Source organism: Lissotriton vulgaris, chromosome 11, assembly GCF_964263255.1.
Source record: "Lissotriton vulgaris chromosome 11, aLisVul1.2, whole genome shotgun sequence".
NCBI classification, from domain to species: domain Eukaryota; kingdom Metazoa; phylum Chordata; class Amphibia; order Caudata; family Salamandridae; genus Lissotriton; species Lissotriton vulgaris.
The window spans coordinates 595,325,336-595,347,032 of record NC_141699.1 but is presented as its reverse complement, the minus strand read 5'-3'; the positions used below and the strand labels follow the sequence as shown (position 1 = coordinate 595,347,032).

Here is a 21,697-nt window from a genome sequence, read left to right as displayed (position 1 = left end):
ATGCAAGGAGGCTAGGCGCTGCTGTGTTCCCCACCTGCAGCATTCCAGGAGGCTGTGCCGGGCTAATATTTCCAGTTTGCTACTCTCTGCAGGAGTGCCTAAAATTCATACAGGATATTCTGGTAAATAAGGTGGGAGACGGAAATGACCTTCCATGTGAATGATAAATACATTTTAAAAAATACATGCATTTGATCATAATTTAGACTCTGTTATAGAAAAGTATATAATCTGCAGATTGACATGTAAAATTGACCCGTTTAGGGCTTTCATTCCTATATATGACTCGTTCTTACAGTACATGGCTCCCGAATTTGGCATTAATGAAAATAACATGCTGGACATATTAAATGTTGTGGACTTATTTTTCCTATTGAGCGTTCGAGATAAATATTTGGCTCTGTCCATGTTTAGGAATATGCAGTGTAACCGTTTGCAGCATAGCGCTATAAAAAAACATCTTTTGGCCTGGTATTTTTGTTATTTTATAATATCGGGCATGATCACAGCCCTCCGCGCCTCATCGAGGTGCAGTGTGAAGAGAATGCGATGCGCACGCCTTCTATCCTCCCCTCTGAAAGTCAGATGCATTAGGGGTCGAGAAGATGGTTAGCTTGTCGGAGAGCGAGAGCAGACAGAGTCCTTAGGTGACGGTGCCGCTGTTCGGGGGCTCGAGGCGACTCCGGGGATAGAGCGAGATTCTGCCCGCCAGAGAGGACGGCGCGGGGCCCAGACTGAGGTAAAGATGTCCCTGAGAGAGAGGGGGGGCTTCGTGGGGGCTGGTGTACCGAGGCCGCTCCGATGAAGGAGCTACCCCAACGATGCAGCGCTGCCCCTGCGTCCTCTCCATTGCACTCGCAATATCGCATTCGTACATGACTCACAAGCCCGGGCGGGTCCCTGAATACAACAGCCCCCACCTCCCACCGTTTTGGCGACCTGGATGTAGACCCCGGCCCTCGCTTCCGGTATGCCTGCTTTCCAGTGTGGACGACTGTCTCTCCCCTTCCCATGAAGCCCTAAACCCACACTGACTTCTTCGAAGAATCGAGGAGCGCGTCCCTCCTCCAAACCGTGTGACGACGCTGCATTAGTAGCAGGTGCGCGGTTGCTGCGTACCCGTAGATATGCGCCGGCTGCCCAGCACGCAGCAAGTTTGGTGACGGGGAACCGTAGGTAGAGCAGGGGAGCTGCACTGGGGAGGAGAGGGCTCGTGCCCCAGGCGCAGCGCGGGGGCTGCAGGGAGAAAGGGGACGGCCTGCACAAGGGACGGGGAGAGACTGCATAGAAAAACAAGCATTGGCATAGCCAAAAGTATAATGTTGTCTCTTTCGTCCCCCACACAGTACTCAGAGCCTCAGTAGATTGGAACAGGATTTATTCCACAAAGAACAATGATCGCTATAACATAGAGCGCCGAGCGTCTGTATAGGTAGAGCTTCGGCCGCCAACTGCCGTATGTGCTTTCGCGCTCTTCTCTTTACGCTACGCGCATGCGCGCCGGTCCCGCTCTTGTCTATAGCGTGACGCGTCATCGCGTTCACGCTCATAGACTAGAGCGCAACACCACATATCTCCCCCTTTTTACAATCAAACGGAAATTAGTTCTAGTCCAAATTTCTAATGTCCACTCATAGCAAAGTCTCTATATCTTGAAGGCAAAGTGACTGTTCTGCCCATGCGGGTGCACCTTACCGGTATGCTCACTTCAGCTTCTCTCTCTCCACGTAACCTCTCACTGTCTCTCAGGTCTTCCCTCTGCTCATCTCTGGCAGGGGCATCGTGACTTCTTGTTGACTCTGTAGTTTGTGTTTCTCTTTCTCCACCTTCTCCTCCGTCTTCAGAGGGTTCACTCATGCTTTCCCCACCGGAGGGCATCTCTTCTCCGGTCCCAATGAGTATCTCCTCTTCCTCAGACTTGGGCCACTTTATAATCCTGTTGACTCGTGCCATGCGGTCTTGGGACCACACCTTGCCGTCGCTGAGGAGAGCAGCTCTGCCCCGCACTTCTTTGACTTGTAAAGGTTGGCTATACTTGCTCTCTCCTTTCTTTTGCAGTGTGGGAAGCTTGACTCGGACCCATTCTCCTTCTTCCAGCTCTGTTTCCTTAGTGTTGCGTCGTCTGTCGTAATGGGCTGCATATATCCTTTGGGCCTTCTCTAGGTTGTGCTGAACCACCGCAGGGGACCACTTGCTGGTAATGGTTTTTTCTCTCCACACCACGTTGTCCCTGGTGAACGGGAATCGGCTTCTCAACACTTGGAAGGGGCTGTACCCCACCACCGTGGGGGTGATCCTATACGCCCACAGCATGCTCTGTATTTCAGCTTCCCAGTCTTTTCCCTGCGTGATGGCTGCCTGTATGGAACCCATTAGCACGCGGTTGAACCGCTCCACTTGGCCGTTACACGCCGGGTGGTAGATCGCCGTGTGTTTCGACTCTATACCATTCCTCCTCATGAATCGTGTCCATTTGTCTGATACGAACTGCGGTCCGTTGTCACTAAGTATAGTTTTGGGTATTCCTTCCCTTAAGAACAAGGACGTCAAGAACTTCAGCACCGTTTCAGTGTCCATGGATTCTTGTACGTCAACTTCCGGCCATTTCGAGTATTTGTCTATGACCACACACAAAAATTTGTTTACTCCTCTGTTATCAAGCACGGGTCCAAGGATGTCAATGGCCAAGTTTTCCCAGGGGTTTTGAGGGTTCTCGAACTTTCCTAAAGCTGGTCTGAGAGGTCGGAGTATTGTGTCCGCTCCTTGGCATTGTTCACACTCTCTCACTTGCCTTTCTATTTGGGCATCCATGCCGGGCCACCAATACATTTGCTTTACTCGCGCCTTGGTCTTTACGATGCCCAAATGTCCTTCGTGCAGTTGTCTAAATAATAATGTTGGTACCAGAGCTTCAGGTGGGACTACTCTTTCTCCTCTGTATAGATAGACCCCTGAGTCGCTCAGGGACAGCTCTTCCCTCATTTCATAGAACTTCCGTACTCCCGCTGTGAGCCTCCTCTTGTCAGGCCATCCTGCGGTGAGGTGTCGTTTAACTTCTGATTTCTCCGCATCTTGTTCATACGCCGCTGCCCATTCTTGCCTGCTGATGGTCATTTCATTGTCCTCCATGCTTGCTACCATCTCCTCTTGGTCCGGGGCACTCTCCGGTGCCTCCTCCATAGCCGATGCTCTGCTGAGGTAATCTGCCACTCTGTTTTGAGTTCCCGGTAGATATTCAACATCATACGTGTAGTCTAATAACTTGAGCGTCATTTTTGCTATGCGTGGGGTCGCGGTGTCGTGACCAGAAGACGTCAGGACCTTGACTAGGGGTTTGTGATCCGTTTGGAGCTTGAATCTGGTGCCCCAGATGAACTGTCGGAACTTGCCCATAGCCCAGGTGACCGCCAGCATCTCTTTTTCAATGACGCTGTAACTTTGTTCCGTCAGGGAGAGAGCACGTGAAGCAAAACTGATGGTTTCTATTGACCCGTTTTCCCTTTCCTGTGCCAACACTGCCCCTAGGCCTTTATCGCTCGCGTCCGTCCTCAAGATGGTGTTGCCTGAGGGGACGTAACCGTGCAAAGGAACGGCTTCACTGATGCAATTCTTTACTGTTTCGAATTCACTTTGTGCTTCAGTGTCCCACTTGAACTTCGACTTATCTCTGATGAGCTGTCGCATCCTGTAAGTTTTGGTGGCAAAGTGTCTCACAAATTTACTATAGTACTCGGCCATTCCGAGGAATGACCGTACTTCTTCCTTGGTACTCGGGGCCTTGGCCTCTTTGATGGCTCTCACGTTCTGTTCCTTTGGGGATATGCCATGTGTACCGATTTCGTGTCCCAAGTACGTGACTGAGGGCATCCCTAGTTTGCACTTGCTCCATTCTGCCGTGAGGCCTTTGTCTTGTAATTCTTCGAGGACTTTGGTTAGCTTGCTGTCATGATCTCCTTTGGTGGATCCCATTACCAGTATGTCGTCTTGGAAATACTGTACTCCCGGTATGTCCTTGAATAACCGATGCATCAACTTTTGAAAGACCGCCGCTGCGGATGCTAGCCCAAAGGGCATGCGGCGGAATTGATAACACCCAAAGGGTGTGATGAAGGAGGTGTACTTTCTACTAGTAGGATGCAGGTCGATTTGGTGGTATGCTGACGTGAGATCAATGGTTGAGAAATGGTTAATTCCTTTAGTTCTCGCAAGCATCTCCTCGATCCTAGGCAGAGGGAACTTCCCAACGATGAGGCATTTGTTGAGTTCGCGGAGGTCCACGCAGAGACGGACCTTCCCATTAGGTTTCTTGGCTACAACTAAGGGGGACAACCATTCCGCACTGTCCACAGGTTCTATGATGCCTTGTTTTTCCAGTCTCTGAAGTTCCTGTTGCACGGCTTCGCTGGTGGATATGGGGATGTTCCTGACTTTGTGGGTCACTGGTATCGCCCCCTCCTTGAGTACTATCTTGTGAACAAATTTGTCTAGTTTAACTACTGTTCCTCCGAATAGCTTGGGGTAGGTAGATTTCCATTCTTCTCCGTTGGTGATTGGCCATTCGTCCGTCAAAAGGATTTGTTCTTTGCCCCCAGGGTTTAGTACGATTCCTAGATCCCCTGCATCTCTCCATCCGAGTACAGAAGGACCCTTCTCTGCTACGTACAATGTGCATGTGGCTGATCTCCCTCTGAACTCGAACTTGAAGTTTCGACAGCCCACCATGGGAATGGCGTTCTCGGTGTATGAGATTGCACGAATGTCCCGTGGCCGTAGATCAGGCTTATTGGGTGCACCAGATGCTCCTGCTCTCTCTGCGGTGTCTCCTTGACTTCTGGGACTACCTGGAGCGTTATCCCCTATCCCTTGCATTGGGTTGGCGGTTTGTACCCCCTCCTCTGGCTTTTGGATGGTGCCTTTGGTTGCCAGCGTGCTGGGTTATAGGCTCCTTGTCCCTGGGATAGCACTGACCTGAGATTTGCTTCTGGTGTGCCTCCTGCCAAGTGGTACGGGTGCGCTGCTGCCACGCTCTATGCTTTTGCGTCTTTGCCGCTTCGCTGCTCTGTTCTCTGGGCTTGGTGTGGTCTTGGTTCCCGGATCAGTGCCCAGTTCAACTGTGCTTGGACGATGGGTGGATCCCAGCCTCGTCGCCAATATAATGTTGTCTCTTTCGTCCCCCACACAGTACTCAGAGCCTCAGTAGATTGGAACAGGATTTATTCCACAAAGAACAATGATCGCTATAACATAGAGCGCCGAGCGTCTGTATAGGTAGAGCTTCGGTCGCCAACTGCCGTATGTGCTTTCGCGCTCTTCTCTTCACGCTACGCGCATGCGCGCCGGTCCCGCTCTTGTCTATAGCGTGACGCGTCATCGCGTTCACGCTCATAGACTAGAGCGCAACACCACAAAAAGGTCTCGGCTTTGGGACCTTATAAGTGTTTAGTCGTGCAACACGTGATGTAGTTGCACCAAGGATATTTTGATGGATAACTAAACACTTAGGGGCAGATTTATGATGCCCTTGCGCCGCAATTGCGTCACTTTATTTGACGCAACTGCGGCGCAAACAATGCGCCCTATTTACAACGTGACGCATCTCACGTTGTAAAGCCCTGCTCCATAAGGAGGCGTTCCTGCGCAGGGGGGGGCGTTCCTGCGCAGGAACGCCTCCTGAAAGTGGCTGAGTGAAATCTATGAGATTTCAATCAGTCACTTTCAGGCCAATGCTGCGTCAAAACCCTGCGCCTGCTTGAAGCAGGCGTAGGTCTTGATGCAGCATTGTGTAGATGGGGCACCCCCGAGCCTTGCTGGAGCTGCGTTGCGCTTGCGATGCAACTCCAACAATGCGCCACATTTCCGGCCCAGATGCGTCACGCATCTGTGCCGTTTTTGTACCATGGTGTGCCATGGGTGGCGGAGCTGTGGCGCACGTTAACTGGCGCATCCCTGGGGATGCGCCAGTTAACATAAATCTGCCCCTTAGAAGGTCCCATAGGCGAGACATATTGGCTATGCCAATGCTTGTTTTAAATGTTTCTACAAGATTAGGTACAATGCTCATTCAAGTGCAATACACATGTAATCAATCGGTCATGCGTTCATCCATTCATCTATTTCCTTACTCACAAATCAATTCTTAAATAAATGTATACCTATCTTCATATATACCTTTGATCATTAATTCTCCCAAAACAGTCATTAACCCCCAGGCTGCGGCCGGAATTCTGCACCTGTGCGGCACATTCTGATCGCGGGCGTGGTCATGACGGCTCCCGGCTGTCATCAGCACTCGCCCACCGTAACTCATGACGGCTGGGAGCCGTCATCAGCACCGAACGGGTTAATGTATTCATCTATTCATGCTTTTATTTATCCATTCATCTTTGCCCAGTAATGCATCTATTCGTTCAAGAATCAATTAGATCATCCATATTAATTCCTACATTAATGTAATCAGTTGGGTTGCCATCCCTCAGGTGGGAAGACATGGCGGCATTTTACACATATATGGAAATACCTTATCATAACCCTTTCCCCACCACCATCTCTCCATTGTATTGCCACACTCTCGCCGCCACTTTTGGGCGCACATAGCAGTGATATTTCAGCAGTCGATGCGCTCGCTGGAAAAAACATAATATTAATGACAACTGATAACAAGTCAAGAGCAGCCAAGCGCACCCCACCCCCAAAAAATATTTGGCATACGTAATTTTTACCATTTAGATTGGAAAGCGGTGAGATGAGACGCTTCCAAGTTAGCATCAACTATAGTAAAAAGTGGGCGCTCATATATATCTGTGGGTTTATTTTCAAGGAGAGAGTTGCAAGGTAGCGCAAGCGCAAAGGACTCCCTTTGCTGCCCGATCTCGCAGCCCCCAAGCCAGCTCCTTCGCATATCAAGCAGCCCCCCGGTGGTGCGTCGCACCATCTGCAGAAAGAGGAAAAAAACGCCAGATCCCCTTTGAAATAATTCAATTTATTTTAATGATTGGTGGCGCCATTTTGACTTCAAAGGGAGCCCCGGTCCTCACTCCTGATTGGCCAAGACCGGACCCCCTTTAAATTGTGTAAATAAAGGAGACCAGTAAACATTTGCCTTCCACTGTGTAGCAACACGTGTCGCAGCATTTTTAGCAACTTTCGAACAGTTTGAGCTAGAAACATTTTTTCTGTTAAAACCTGCATATTATGATACAGACAATGGATTATGTGGCAAACGCAGCATATCCATAATCGTGCGAAAAAATGCAGCAGATGTACAATCGCATAATTACCCTGGCCCTGCCTGTGAGTAATAAAGCCAAAGTGGCTCCATATCAAACAAAAACTGCTTTTATACTGCAGGGCCTCGCTTGTATCAAAAAACAACAACACAATAACGGCGAGGGCTATTAATAGATATCACTGCAACATCTCCATCGCAACACTTTGAAAGTACGTGTTAGACAACGACGGCTCGTGCAAAGTTCTCGAAATGATGCGTTGCTGGCGGAAACTGATCCCTGAGAGATGTGAGCCCCAAAATGCAACAGCCGGAAGACGAGACGTAATCTGGGTTTACTAAACCACGAGTTCAGATCAGCGATGCACGAGATAACGTTGATGGCAATTGCTTTTTTCCCAAAGCCCTGATTATAGCCTCGCTGGAGCAAACAAGTCGTTTTTGAGAACTCCACCAGACGCGCTGACGAGCAAAAAAAACAAAACAGACCCACAAAGTGTTTCCTTGCGGGAGCGAGCAGGGGCACCATCTGTTTTCAAGTGTCAAAACACTCCCTACTCCCGCCCCCCACTGAGAGACACTGAGATTCACCGCATGAGCCGCAACGAGGCGCCAGGGGTGAACTGAGTGTATGGTGAAAAGCGGCAGAAAAGGGACCACGGCTGTGGCACAGCGAACTCAGCTTCTACTGCCGGTAGAGTAAGGCGTTGGTGTTTGGACGTTTTGGCAGCAGGAGACTATGGGGCAAAGACCGGCGGGACTGCGAGGACCAGCAGCCCGCGCGGCGACGCTGCATGCTCTTCCTGCCCTCCCCACACAGGTGTGCTAAATAGCGCCTCGCAGCCCCCGCTCCTCGGGTGCCGCTCGAGTAGGGCGTTGGTGTTTGGATGTTTTGGCAGCAGGAGACTCTGGGGCAAAGACCGGCGGGACTGCGAGGACCAGCAGCCTGCGCGGCGACGCTGCGTGCTCTTCCCGCCCCACCCCCATCGACCTATATTTGTGACCTACCCTTGCGCAACGCGGTACGCACGCGGACGAGCGCCGGGTGAAGCCAGGGCCAAGGGCGGGCCCGTTCGAGACCGGCAGAGACCGGACCAGGCCATATCCCTTGGCTTTTTCAGCTCCCATGTGGGTGACCGGACCGGGCCATATCCCTTGGCTTTTTCAGCTCCCATGTGGGTGAGGTAAGGAGACCTGCAAGTTTTAGAAACTGATCTTTGGGTGGTTGCTATAGATTGAGATTGCAGGCCGCGAGCTGAGGAGCAAAAAGCAAACCTATACCTTCGGCCTCTAACAGAGTAGGAACACTGGATCATTTTATTATCAGATCTAGCTCGCTTTTATCCAATGAAATTACTTTTCTGGAAAGGCGCCTATCACAGGAACTGTTAAAGGCCAAAAGATCGTCCTTGGGACACATCATGAATGCAAAGACACTGGACAGGGTAGCGCTTGTAAACACTCCTGGTTGCGCGGAAATTATGGAAATTTTAACACAGGAAGGGGCAGACCTGTTGGGGGGGGGGGGTACGCTCACACTCTAACCACACTACTGAATCAAGTGTTTTGGAAGTTAATCCTATGTCTAATTCCAATGTCAATGCTGAATTTGTTAATACTATTCAGGAGAAGCAAAATGGTAGTAATTTTAGGGGCCATCGTGAAAGGGCCATACCCAAAAAAAAGCGTACCACCGATAAACCTGGCGGGCGAAAGGCCAAGCTCGCTAAACAAATGAACGACCCAGAACCCCACGGGATGTCCCCCGTGAGCGCTCCAGTAGTTGCTGCACCCACGGAGGCAAGTTCCCCCACTTTGAACATGGTTGATCCAAATATCAGCAATACTGCACTCATGCAAGAAGATCCAACGATTGCTAAATTGAGTATGGTTTGCAGGGCTCTCATTGGTCCTCTGGAAGCCAGACTAGCCCAGATAGAGTCAAGGCTGTCCCCTACAGAAAGGGCTACTGTTCTGGCTGGTGAGGGCTTGGATGGGGTTACAAAGCTCTTGAGGGAGGGTGCTAAGGGGGCTAAGAAGGGCCAGGGGGGCTCTCAAATTGACATCTCTAATTCCTCAGTAGGTGCAGGAGCCATAGTGCAAAGGCCCCCTACTAATATTGACACTATTGTTAATGTCCCGCGGCAATCAGTGGCAGAGATCCCAAGGATAGAGATGGACTCCGAAAAAACTGCTCAAAGGGAAACCCATGTAGGTGGCTGCCCGCCAAACAAGTTGGCAATTAATTTACAACCAGAAGCGTGACCTCTTGTAGTCGTACTAACAAGGGTCCCAGTGTTGGAGGCTTCGACCAGGGAATCCTTCCAGTCTCTGAAAAATAAGGTTATTAACTGGTTGAGCAGGAATAGGCCTCTCCCTTCCCAAATCTCTAGTGAGATTCTGATGGTTCGTAGGGTGCAGTGGATAGGCAATACGCCTAAAAACATTAATGGGTACTGTGTTTTGGTAAATTTCCGAAACCCAAGAACTGTCTCACATGTATGTTCCTGGCCATACCGAGATCTTGATACTACCATTGAGTCCCTTCCCTTGTCTTTCTTTTACTGGCCTAGATCTTGGAGTTCTAGTGGGGAGGTGGAGGATAGTTGGACGAGAGTGGGCCCCAGGGGAGGGAGCAGTGGGACTGGGGATGGGAATGCTAACATCCACCTACCAGGTCCTTTCCTGAGCCGCAATCGCTTTAGCCCTCTGGATATGGTCGACTGACTCCCCCCCCCACGGGGTGCAGGAGGGTAGCACGGAACTAATAGGCCACAGCAACACGATACAATCTAGCGGTTGCTGCAGCACCAACGAATGTTCCAGGCAGACTGAGAACAATAATAAAACACTTATAATAAATAGCACAGAATCTAATCCCTGTATTATTGCTCATCACCTTCCCCTGACGTGGCACGGGGGTAGGAATAATGATTTCTTTCTCTGGCAGACATTAAACTGCGCAGAATACCCCTCGCCTGCAAACTCATGGGGCGATGACAATTATTGAGATAAAGACCACATCAGGTCAATTTTTCCTGCTTCACCTGGGCCAACTCATGCCCCGAAGCCCAAACAGCCAGCTTATTTTTGCTGGTTGTTTGTAGGACAGTAGGCACTATCTCATAGAACTGAGTAGTAACTAGTAGGGATCGTTATATGGTCCTGATGAGTAAGCAGTAGGGGACTGCTTACGAAACATGTCGACTAGGTAGCAGCTAATGCTCTACCACACAACCCCTTCTTAATGTTCCCAGCTAGAGAAGTTAATAAATTTGTTTTTTTCTACTAAGCCAGGGAATTTTTAACCTTTTTCCATTTTTCACTTTTTGCACACTCACTAGTGTTAGGTCCCTACACCCTCACTGATACCCATGCACCTACACATAGCCTCTGTCACATCTTAGTGCTCCCGCGTATTCCGTCTGGTCGTAGCACGCCCCGTCCCGTTATAGGGGCGGGAAGACCCCTATGATGAAGCATGACACTAATGGTTTTTTAGTGTGTGAGGGGTATTTTAACAAGCACATTGTGCTCCCATCTTTCCATGTGTAAGAGAGAGCCTAGCACCATTTTAGAAACGGTTAAAAATTAAAAAACCATCACTTTTTCACTTTTTTTGATAGAATCTCTGTGGTTAAAAAAGTCTCGCTTTGGAGGGTGATTCTGTCAGTACCTCTACGCTTCTCCTTTTTGGTTTGGAATTCTTTCTAGATCACCAGATAATGGCTTTCCCTAGGGTATAACTTCAGACTGATGAAGAAAATGGGATTCTCATTCCCTTCATCAGTTTGAGAAATAACTGCTCCTTTTTCAATGTCAGAGGCATCAGTTTTTAGCAAGAACAGTTTTTTAAACTCAGAAGTTCGTAAAATGGATTTAGAAGTGATTAGGTTCTTTAAGAGGTCAAAGGCTTCAAGATCATTTTTAGAGAGACATTTAAAGGACTTGGCTAAAGCAGTTTTTTTCAGGAACTTTAAAATATTGGGGAATAAACCTCCTATAATAGCCTAGCAAGCCTAAAAATGCTATCATGTCTCTTTTGGTTCAGGGAAAGGGACAGTCGTGATAGCTTGGACCATTTCCTCTTAAGGTGAAAGAAGACCCTTTCCGAGAAGGTAACATAAATACATGACCTTATTTTGTGCCAATTTGCATTTTTTTTTATTTATATAGAGGCTGACAGCTTGTCAGTCTATTAGAACCGCTCTTAAATGGGCAAGATGATACTCCCAGGTCTTTCTAAAAACAACAACATCATCTATGTATGCTAAGTACTTCTAGTGTTTCGCTAGGATTTGATTAATGACCCTTTGGATGGTGGCAGAAGCCCCATGTAACCCGAAAGAGAGAAATTGGAAAAGGTCATATGGTGTCCAAAATGCTGTCTTTTCCTTATCCTCTTGGCAAAGTGGAATTTACCAATATAGCTTCTTTAGGTAAATGGTGGATATGTAACAGACCACACCTAGCTGCTCAATCAGTTAATCAATTCTCAGATGATGGAAAGTTATCTAACTTCAACATTTTAATCACCGCCCTAAAATCTATACAAAACTGAATGGTTCCATCTGGTTTAGGAACAAGAACGATAGGAGAGCACGACAATCACCCCTATTTTAAACAATGTCACTTTGTATAGCTCTCCTCCTGGCCTCTGGGATTCAATAGGGTTGTAGTTGTGAGATGGGTCCTACCAGGAAGGTCATAGAAGATCTTGGAAAAGGATAACAAACATTGGCATACGTCATCTTTCTGTTCCTGAGTTAACATCTGCCCAGGGGTAATCTCTCTCATGGTGCTTTCCTCCAGTTTTATTGTAGCTGTTGTTTGCACATTTTTGGAGGTGAACCCAACCATTTAAAAAATATATTTAAGTGGTAAATCTGAGTGCGTCCTCATGGGAGTCTTAATTTATAGGTGTCAGCCGATCTTTCTTATGACTTCATAAGGTCCTTACCATTCAAATTTTAACTTATCAGATGTAGGTAATAATACTAGTGTCCAGTCACTTAATTTTAATTTTTTCAATTTTTTCCCTTTTGATTATAAAAATGTGCTTGTATTTGTTGGATTTCCTCTAAACGGGTTTGTACCCGTTCCCTGAGTTTACCAAACCTTGCTTTCAACTGTAGAGTATAATCTAATAAACTCCTTTCCTCCTGGGAATCCTTTTTCCATGCCTCCTCAGTGATTTCCAGTAAAGTTTGGGGTTTTCACCAAAAGAGTAATTTGATTTTGGACCACATATAAAGTTAAAGGAAGTAGTAGGTCCCATTTTCTTCCTTCTCCAGTAAGCATTATCTTTAGGGTTAGTTTTAGGATCCCATTATAGCTCCCATTAGAGCCCTTTCAAAGGGTTTCCCTGTGATAGATCTCCGTTGTAGGAGAACATGTGGAGGTTGATAGGGGTTTTTCTTTTGGCATACCTCAGATTCTTGGCTGTATTTCTTGATTTGTACTATAATATATAGGCAATACAATTGAACTAATATTGCTTGGAAGGTTTTCTCTGCCCTGAAATGGCCTGCTTTGAGATGGAAATGGGCAAAATTCCAAATTTGGTCACAGAACGAGTTGGAAACCAGCAACTGGAAAACATACTGCCACATGCATCAACAGAAGGAATCGTGATTCTCAAATAGCGATTTTGAAGGAATCGCTAATTAGGAATCGCAATTCCGTGTGCATGTAGGAATCGCATTAAATTACCTAATAGCGATTCACAAATTGCGAATCGCTATTAGGTAACGTCATTCCATCCATTCCTATGGGCCTAAAGGCCCATAGGAATGAATGGGAATGCATTCACAAATTGCGATTACCAAATTGGTAATCGCAAATTGCAAATGCAATTCCAAGAGTGCCAGGGGGCATAAGACCCCTTGATGCACCCCCCAAAAAGGCTCTGCACTTCCGACGACTTCCGACGTCACTGCCGATCCACCTCCAGAGCTTCCGGGGTCCTCTGGCGGGGGGAAAGTTAAGGGCTTCTGATGGCTCTCTCTCCCCCTCCTGTCAATGTTCCCTGCTCACTTCGTAGTTTTGGAAGTCTCGCCTGACAACCCGGTCAGGGAGTGAATCTCCTCAGCCCGGCCCCGTTCCTCAGCTGGTGCATGTTCCCGGGGGCTGACGGCCTCACTCCGTAGTCAGGTTCTGTCTGTCTACCTGACAGGAACCGCTGCGATTCTTCTTCGGCTCTTCCGACGACTCCTCCTCACGCGGCTCCTCCCTCGACGAGCTCCACCTTCATCCGGCCTCTGTCTCTGCACTTCCGACGACTTCCGACGTCACTGCCGATCCACCTCCAGAGCTTCCGGGGTCCTCTGGCGGTGCCTGCTGCTTCTCGCTCCCACCCGGCAGCACCAGGAATCTACGGCCAGGACGCGGGAAGGGAGAGGCGCCACAACACCGCTGAGTTGCCAGCGGGCACGATGGGACCTACACACGGTGAGTCCTAATTTTCCTTTGCCATGACCGTTCCCCACCTTCCTTGGGCAGCGTGACGGCAAGGGCTTGGGCTGTCAATGCTGCTGGTAAAGTTCCTTCCGGCACTGCCGAGTAAGGGTTCCCTGCTGGGTTAAGCAATACTATTGAGTCAGGTTCTCTTCCGTTCTCTCATCGGCAGCATTAACTCAGTTTTCTGGTCAGTTATGGTCAAGAGGAGGAAATAGCTTCAAGCAAGGGATAGATTCACGTTGGCTGGGCTCGGTCAACCGGAAAGGGGTCGCGTCAGTAGACAAGAGCAGCTGACCTGCAGATCAGTCAATTTCCTCTCAATGCGCCGCCCTCCTTACTCAGTCGCCTCACTCCTCACCAGCTCAAGCCACCCTTGCTCTGGTCACACCTAAAATGGCTGCCTACCATTCCGCCTTATATAGGCTGACCCCAGAAGGTCCAGAAGGTTCTGGAATGTCCCTATGCTAACCTATGGGTCCGTACTCTGAGGTGGCAGTTATGGCAGTTGCTGACCACCATTTTGTGTGTCTTGTAAATTCAGTCAGGGAGGCACCTAGGCCTTCCCTCAGAAAAGGATTATGAGGGCAAAGAGCACCTAACCCCTAGGTCAACACCTGAAAAGTCTAGTGGACATTAAAAATAAAAAGATTGAGGGGCAAAAAGGGGACAAAAATAAATAAATAAATAGGAGGGACCACCCAAAGGGCTGACAGGTCTAACACGCGTCCCCCCCCAGCTGAAAGTGGGGAGAGCTACCCAACCCCTTGGGAGTCCTCATCACTAAGGCGGAAATACCTAGAGAGACCGTCTGCATTGGCGTGGTCCACTCTAGGCCGATGTTCCACCCGGAAGTCCATTCCCTGTAGGGAGATGGACCATCTCAACAACTTGGGATTTTCCCCCTTCATTTGCATCAGCCAACGAAGGGGTCGGTGGTCGGCCTGAACCAGGAAGTGCGAGCCAAATAGGAATGGCCGCAGCTTCTTCAGAGCCCATACCACCGCAAAGGCTTCCCGCTCTATTGCACTCCACTTCCGTTCCCGGGGAAGCAGTCTCCTAGACAGAAAGACAACAGGTTGATCCAGACCCTCTTCGTTGAGTTGCGATAACACTGCCCCAATGCCATGCTCTGATGCATCTGTCTGGACAATGAACTCCTTGGAGAAATCTGGGGCCCTCAGGACCGGTGCTGCACACATCGCTTGTTTCAGCTTCTCAAAGGCTTGCTGACAAGCCTCTGTCCAGACTACCCGTCGAGGTTGTTTCTTGGAGGTGAGCTCAGTGAGGGGTGCTACAATATTGCCATACCCCTTCACGAAGCGTCGGTAGTAACCTCTGAGGCCCAGGAAAGCTCGGACCTCAGTTTGGGTCTTGGGGGCTCCCAGGCCTTGATGGCCTCAATCTTTGCCTGGAGGGGCTGCACTGCTCCCCTGCCCACCAAGTGGCCTAGGTACACAACCAACCCCTGCCCGATCTGACATTTATTGGCTTTGATTGTCAAGCCAGCCTGTTTCAGGGCCTGGAGACCAGCTTGTAAGTGACACAAATGGTCCTTCCAACTGCTGCTGAAGACGGCAATGTCATCCAGATAAGCAGCGGAGAAAGCCTCCATTCCCGAAAGGACCTGGTTCACCAGCCGCTGAAAAGTAGCAGGGGCGTTCTTGAGCCCGAAGGGCATCACACAGAACTGGTAGTGACCCTGAGGCGTGGAGAAGGCTGACCTTTCCTTTGCTCCTTCTGTAAGGGAGATCTGCCAGTACCCTGAAGTGAGGTCAAAGGTACTTAAGTATTGGGCAGCTCCTAGCCGGTCAATGAGGTCATCCGCCCTTGGGATCGGATGTGCATCAGTCTTAGTTACTAAGTTCAATCCCCGGTAATCCACACAGAACCTTAGTTCTGGAGTGGTGCCCGGTGGGGCAGCTTTTGGTACCAGAACCACCGGACTGGACCAGGGACTACTGGAAGGTTCAATAACTCCTAGCTCCAGCATCTTTGTAACTTCACTGTGGATGCTAGCCTTCACCTTGTCTGACAGCCGGTAGGTCTTAGACTTCACTGGTGGGCTGTCTCCTGTGTCCACATCATGGGTACACAGGTGGGTCCTTCCCAGGACAAGGGAGAACAACGAGGAGTACTGCTCCAAGACCTGGCGGCAGTCCTCTCGTTGCTCAGGAGTTAGGGATGGGGAGAGAATCACTCCTTCCACCGACCCATCCTTTTCCTGAGACGAAAAAAGATCAGGGAGAGGCTCGCTTTCCGCTTCCTCGGCACCATCAGTCACCATCATCAAGATGACTTCGGGCCTCTCATGGTGGGGTTTGAGGCGATTGGCATGTAGTACCCGTAAGGGCTGTCGAGGGGTCTTAAGGTCCACCAGATAGGCGGCCTTACCCTTCTTCTCCAACACCTCAAAGGGGCCTGTCCAGCGATCTTGGAGGGCACTTAGCTCTCCAGGTTCCATCACCCACACTTTCTGGCCAGGCTCCAACTCCACAGGGTGAGCGTTGTGGTCATACCACTCTTTCATTACTGCTTGACTGGCTTCCAAGTTGTCAGAAGCTTGCTTCCACATCCTGGGGAAGCTTCCTGGGAGACTTTTCTCATCCGTCCTTCACCAGGCTGAGAGGTCCACGTACAGGATGCCCATACAGAAGCTCGAAGAGGCTGAAGCCCACTCCTTTCTGTGGCACTTCCCTGTAGGAAAATAGCAGACAGGGTAGGAGGACGTCCCATTTCCTCCGCAGGCTCTCAGGCAGACTTCTTATCATGCCTTTTAAGGTCTTGTTGAACCTTTCCACCAGACCATTGGTCTGTGGGTGATAAGGAGTGGTAAACCGGTAAGTAACTCCACACTCCTTCCACATAGCCCGCATGTACGCTGACATGAAGTTGGTTCCCCTGTCAGACACAACTTCCTTGGGGAAACCCACTCGGGTAAAGATCCCCATCAGGGCCCTAGCCACTACAGGTGCAGTGACAGTCCTCAGAGGAATAGCCTCTGGGTACCGTGTGGCGTGATCCACCAGAACCAGGATAAACCTGTGACCAGCTGTAGTTGGTGGATCCAATGGCCCCACAATGTCGATGCCCACCCTTTCAAAGGGAGTGCTAACGACAGGAAGTGGTTCCAGGGGAGCTTTTAGCTTCACCCCTGTCTTCCCACTGGCTTGACAGGATACACATGTCCGACAGTATGTGTCGGATGCCACTTTCATCTGAGGCCAGTAAAAGTGGGGGACAAGCCGGGCAAAGGTCTTGTCCTGTCCTAAGTGTCCTGCCAAGGGAATTTCATGAGCCAATTCTAGAAGAAAGGCTCGGTATCGTTGAGGGACTACCAAGGCCCGTGATGAACCGGGCAAAGGTACCTTGGGTTCACTGTAGAGGAGTCCGTCCTCCCAGTAAATGTCGTAGTGCCCTGCAACGTTCCCTGCTGCCTGGGCTTCGGCCTGTCGCCTTAGTCCCTCCAGGGTAGGGCACTCCTTCTGGCCCTTACACAACTCCTCCCTGGTAGGCCCTCCTTCCACATGCCACTCAGCAGGGATAGGTAAGTCCTCCAGGGAGACTACTTCCCCCTCCACGGACTCCTGGCCCACCACCGCAGGTGGCCGAACTGTCTCATGGGGCGTGGAAGCCGAAGCAGGCTTCTCCTGTCTTCGGGTCTTTCCCTTTCTGGCAGCGGGCTGGGCCATTGTTCCAGGCTACAGCCCAGGCGAACACCCTCTCCGGGTAGTCGCAGACCTTGTGCTTGTACAGGCCCAGTCAGGTGTACCCAGCATCTCAGAATGAGTCCGGTATTCCACCTCCTTCCAAGCATTGTGCTCCATGTCATTCCCCAACAGACAATCAACTGGCACGGCAGGGCTTACGGCAACTCGAAGTGAACCTGCAACCCCTTCCCACTCAAAGGGAACCTCGGCCACAGGGTAGTGGCCCAATCTGCCGTCAGCCATCGCGGCGGGGTGGAGTACATGTGGAATCACCTGCTCTGGAGACACCAGTTGACTCCTTACCATAGTCATACTGGCTCCTGTGTCTCTCAGAGCCTCCCCTCTTTGGCCATTGATGGTGACCCATTGCCCATACTTTGTAGTATTTGAGGGCACCTGGATCTTAGGAACCATCTCCCGATCTCCCAGGGACACTAAGGTGACACCCGCCCACTCACCCCCCTTATCTAAGGGCAACTCCTCCCCGAGCACTACACTAGCTACTCCTGGGGCTTTTCCTCCAGTGGGAGGGGGTGGTCTCTTTGGGCACTTGACATCTCCCTTATAATGTCCAACACCACCACACTCAAAGCAGTGGACAACCCTTGGCTGCTGACTTTGGCCAAGATGAGGGTTTCTGGGCGGGTTAGCCTTAGGGGTGAATCCTGTTCCCTTTCCCTGGAAACTGTTTTGGGGGCCTTTTGAGAACTTCCGCTTTTTATCTCCCCCCTCCTTCTTCTGGGGGGCGCCCTTTGGGAATCCCCTCTAGTCCCCTTTGAAGACACCCGGGTACTTGCCCAGATGTCCGCCTCCTCTGCAAGCTTCCGGGGGTTGGTCAGCTTGCTGTCCACCAGGTGTTGACGCAGCTCGGGAAAACATTTCTCGAGTAGGTGCTCCTTGAGTATAAGGTCATACAACCCCTCATAGTCCCCTACCTCGCTGCCTTGCACCCAGCCCTCTAATGCCTTCTTTGCGTAGTCTAAGAAATCCACCCAATTCTGTGTGCCTAGTGTGTGACTACCCCTAAACTTTTGAGTATATTTTTCTGGGGTCAGTCCAAACTTTCTGATTAGCGCCACTTTCATGGTGGGGTAGTGGGTTTGCTCCCCCTGCTCTAAGGCCAAGAGGGTGGCCCTCCCTGCAGGAGGCATGTACTTATACAAGCCACCCCCCCAATGTTTCTCCAGTATCCCATGGGCTCTTAAGGAGGCCTCATAGGCAGCCAGCCACTTGGCGATGTCATCCCCTGTACTGTAGCTGGCGACTACGTCCTTTGGTAAATAGGGCCTGGGTTCCCTGGTCACCTCTTTTGGTTCGCTGCCACCATTTTGGGAATTGGAAGTCCCTACTTGCAGGGCCTTAAAGTCTAATTCCCTGAGGCTTAACTCGTGAGCTAGCCTACTCTCCTCTCTTGTCTTTTCCAACTTGGCCAACTCCCATCTTAACTGTCTCTCCTCCCTCCTATCTGCTAGTTCGGCTTCAGTCAAGCTTCTCGCGGAGACACTGCTGCCCTCTCTTGAGATTGTTCTGGGGCCTGTCAATAAGTTCTCCCTCTCAGATTGGTACAGCACCTCTACCCCGATGACAGTTTCCCTGTCTGTCTCCTCCTCCTCCTTCCCATCTGGGTGAGCTGCCACCCACGCCCTCAAGCTAGTTTGAAGTTCCCCCTTCTTAGCACCACTGTTGAAGAATACTCCCATATTCTGACAGAATTCTCGGAGTTGGGCTACAGTATAAGTTTCTAACTCCTCCAGTGCGAATTCCATCTTGCCACTGAGAGTTCGGGACAGCCACTTAGAAAGAATAATTTAGAGGGTAAATAGAAGCTACCTCCACCCACCACCAGGAGTAAATTTGGAAACACAAAATTTTAATCAGGGAGTCCGCTTGGAGAAAACTCCAGGTGTAGGCCTATGGAGTACACTAGGTTACTATAGAGTGGACGCAAGCACAGTTCTCATCCCACCGCTATACACCAATTATGTTGGACCTGGGGTTTCCAGATCACATAGGGTAGCCTGGCCCAGTGTAAGACAGTCAGATCTAGAGGCAAAAAGAATGTTAAGCTTGCGTCCCACCCTTCAGTAACTCAGCATCCTTCCATTCAAAAACAACACTACATCAAATTTCTAGGAAAATACGCTCTGCTTTATAACAATTCTTTGTTAGGTTTACGGCAGATTTCAGAGTCAGTACATTAAATATCTTCACATTCAATTATTAGTTCGTGCCAAGTTCTATAGGTCATTGACAATACTTTCTTCTCTTTTCCCGAATGCCGGGAACTGAGCGATAAATTCTGTAACTTAAGCAAGCATTACATATACTCTACAAACTTAGATCAGGTATCAGCATTTGTCAAGCTTCTTTACAATAAGGCAAGGCTGTACATTACCCCTGAGGTCTCAAGGACATTAGTACTATTGATAGGGAGTAACAGGTTCTATCAACAGGTTCATCACTAACACATTCTTTTCATTATTCCAGCAGCTGTGAATCTAAACAAGGGCAGGCAGGCTAATTCCTTATCTTATTCTGCTTCCTTTTGGCTCTCAGTGAATCTACCAAAGCCTACACAAAAGAAACATTCCCCTCAATCAATCTGAAAAAGGTTCTCTTAACTATAACTAGGGGATGCCTTGCTTAAGGGAAGCTCTTCCTAAGCAGCCGATTCGCCTGTGAGCAAGTCCTGTACTCTTGTAGGCCTATTCAGGATATAGTTCACGGAGTTCCAGTCACCCCGCAGCACTTCCCCTCTTGTTCAGCTGGGCTTGTGTTACACGGGGGGGAACGTTAAGGGCTTCTGATGGCTCTCCCTCCCCCTCCTGTCAATGTTCCCTGCTTACTTCGTAGTTTTGGAAGTCTCGCCTGACCACCCGGTCTGGGAGTGAATCTCCTCAGCCCGGCCCCGTTCATCAGCTGGTGCGTGTTCCCGGGGGCTAACGGTCTCACTCTGTAGTCAGGTTCTGTCTGTCTACCTGACAAGAACCGCTGTGATTCTTCTTCGGCTCTTCCGACGACTCCTCCTCACGCCGGCTCCTCCCTCGACGAGCTCCACCTTCACCCGGCCTCTGTCTCGGCACTTCCGACGACTTCCGACGTCACTGCCGATCCACCTCCAGAGCTTCCGGGGTTCTCTGGCGGTGCCTGCTGCTTCTCGCTCCCACCCGGCAGCACCAGGAATCTACGGCCAGGACGTGGGAAGGGAGAGGCGCCACAACACCGCTGAGTTGCCAGCGGGCATGATGGGACCTACACACAGTGAGTCCTAATTTTCCTTTGCCGTGACCGTTCCCCACCTTCCTTGGGCAGCGTGACGGCATGGGTTTGGGCTGTCAATGCTGCTGGTAAAGTTCCTTCCGGCACTGCAGAGTAAGGGTTCCCTGCTGGGTTAAGAAATACTATTGAGTCAGGTTCTCTTCCGTTCTCTCATCTGCAGCATTAACTCCGTTTTCTGGTCAGTTATGGGCAAGAGGAGGAAATAGATTCAAGCAAGGGATAGATTCAAGTTGGCCGGGCTCGGTCAACCGGAAAGGGGTCGCGTCAGTAGACAAGAGCAGCTGACCTGCAGATCAGTCAATTTCCTCTCAATGCGCCGCCCTCCTTACTCAGTCGCCTCACTCCTCACCAGCTCAAGCCACCCTTGCTCTGGTCACACCTAAAGTGGCTGCCTACCATTCCGCTTTATATAGGCTGACCCCAGAAGGTCCAGAAGGGTCCAGAAGGTTCTGGAATGTCCCTATGCTAACCTATGGGTCCGTACTCTGAGGTGGCAGTTATGGCAGTTGCTGACCACCATTTTGTGTGTCTTGTACATTCAGTCAGGGAGGCACCTAGGCCTTCCCTCAGAAAAGGACTATGAGGGCAAAGAGCACCTAACCCCTAGGGCAACACCTGAAAAGTCTGGTGGACATTGCAAATAAAAAGATTGAGGGGCAAAAAGGGGACAAAAATAAATAAATAAATAGGAGGGACCACCCAAAGGGCTGACAGGTCTAACAACCATCAACTTCAAGTTGATGGTAATTAGTGTTTTCTAATTGCACATTTTGCATTTATGAAAAGCTTGATGCATCGCAATTAGGGAATCACAAACTGCGATTCCTTAATTCCATTTGCACATTAGGTAATCGAAAAAAATTGTGATTACCTAATTTGCTCATTCAAAGCCTTTGATGCATCAGAAAAGGCCTTTTTGCCCTTGCAAAAGGGTCGATTTTGTGAATCGGGCTGTTTGCAAGGGTAAAAATGTTTGATGCATGTGGCCCTAAGTCTGTTTTTTCCAATATGATATACCAACCGGTTA

At 49.8% G+C, this 21,697-nt stretch overlaps 1 protein-coding gene across 4 annotated transcripts in view; it reads left to right on the top strand.

Moving 5' to 3' along the window:
• Positions 1 to 458: 458 nt before the first annotated feature.
• LOC147683199 (outer mitochondrial transmembrane helix translocase-like) overlaps positions 459 to 21,697 on the top strand; it is a 230,258-nt gene continuing 209,019 nt past the window's right edge. Inside the window, exon 1 of one of the 4 annotated variants that reach the window (XM_086944802.1) lies at positions 459 to 739. The gene's annotated coding sequence lies outside the window, so the exon portion shown is untranslated. Of the gene's footprint in view, positions 740 to 966; positions 1,101 to 11,286; positions 11,344 to 21,697 lie in introns of those variants that run through there. The other 3 variants (XM_086944804.1, XM_086944805.1, XM_086944803.1) reach the window with 3 other exon arrangements.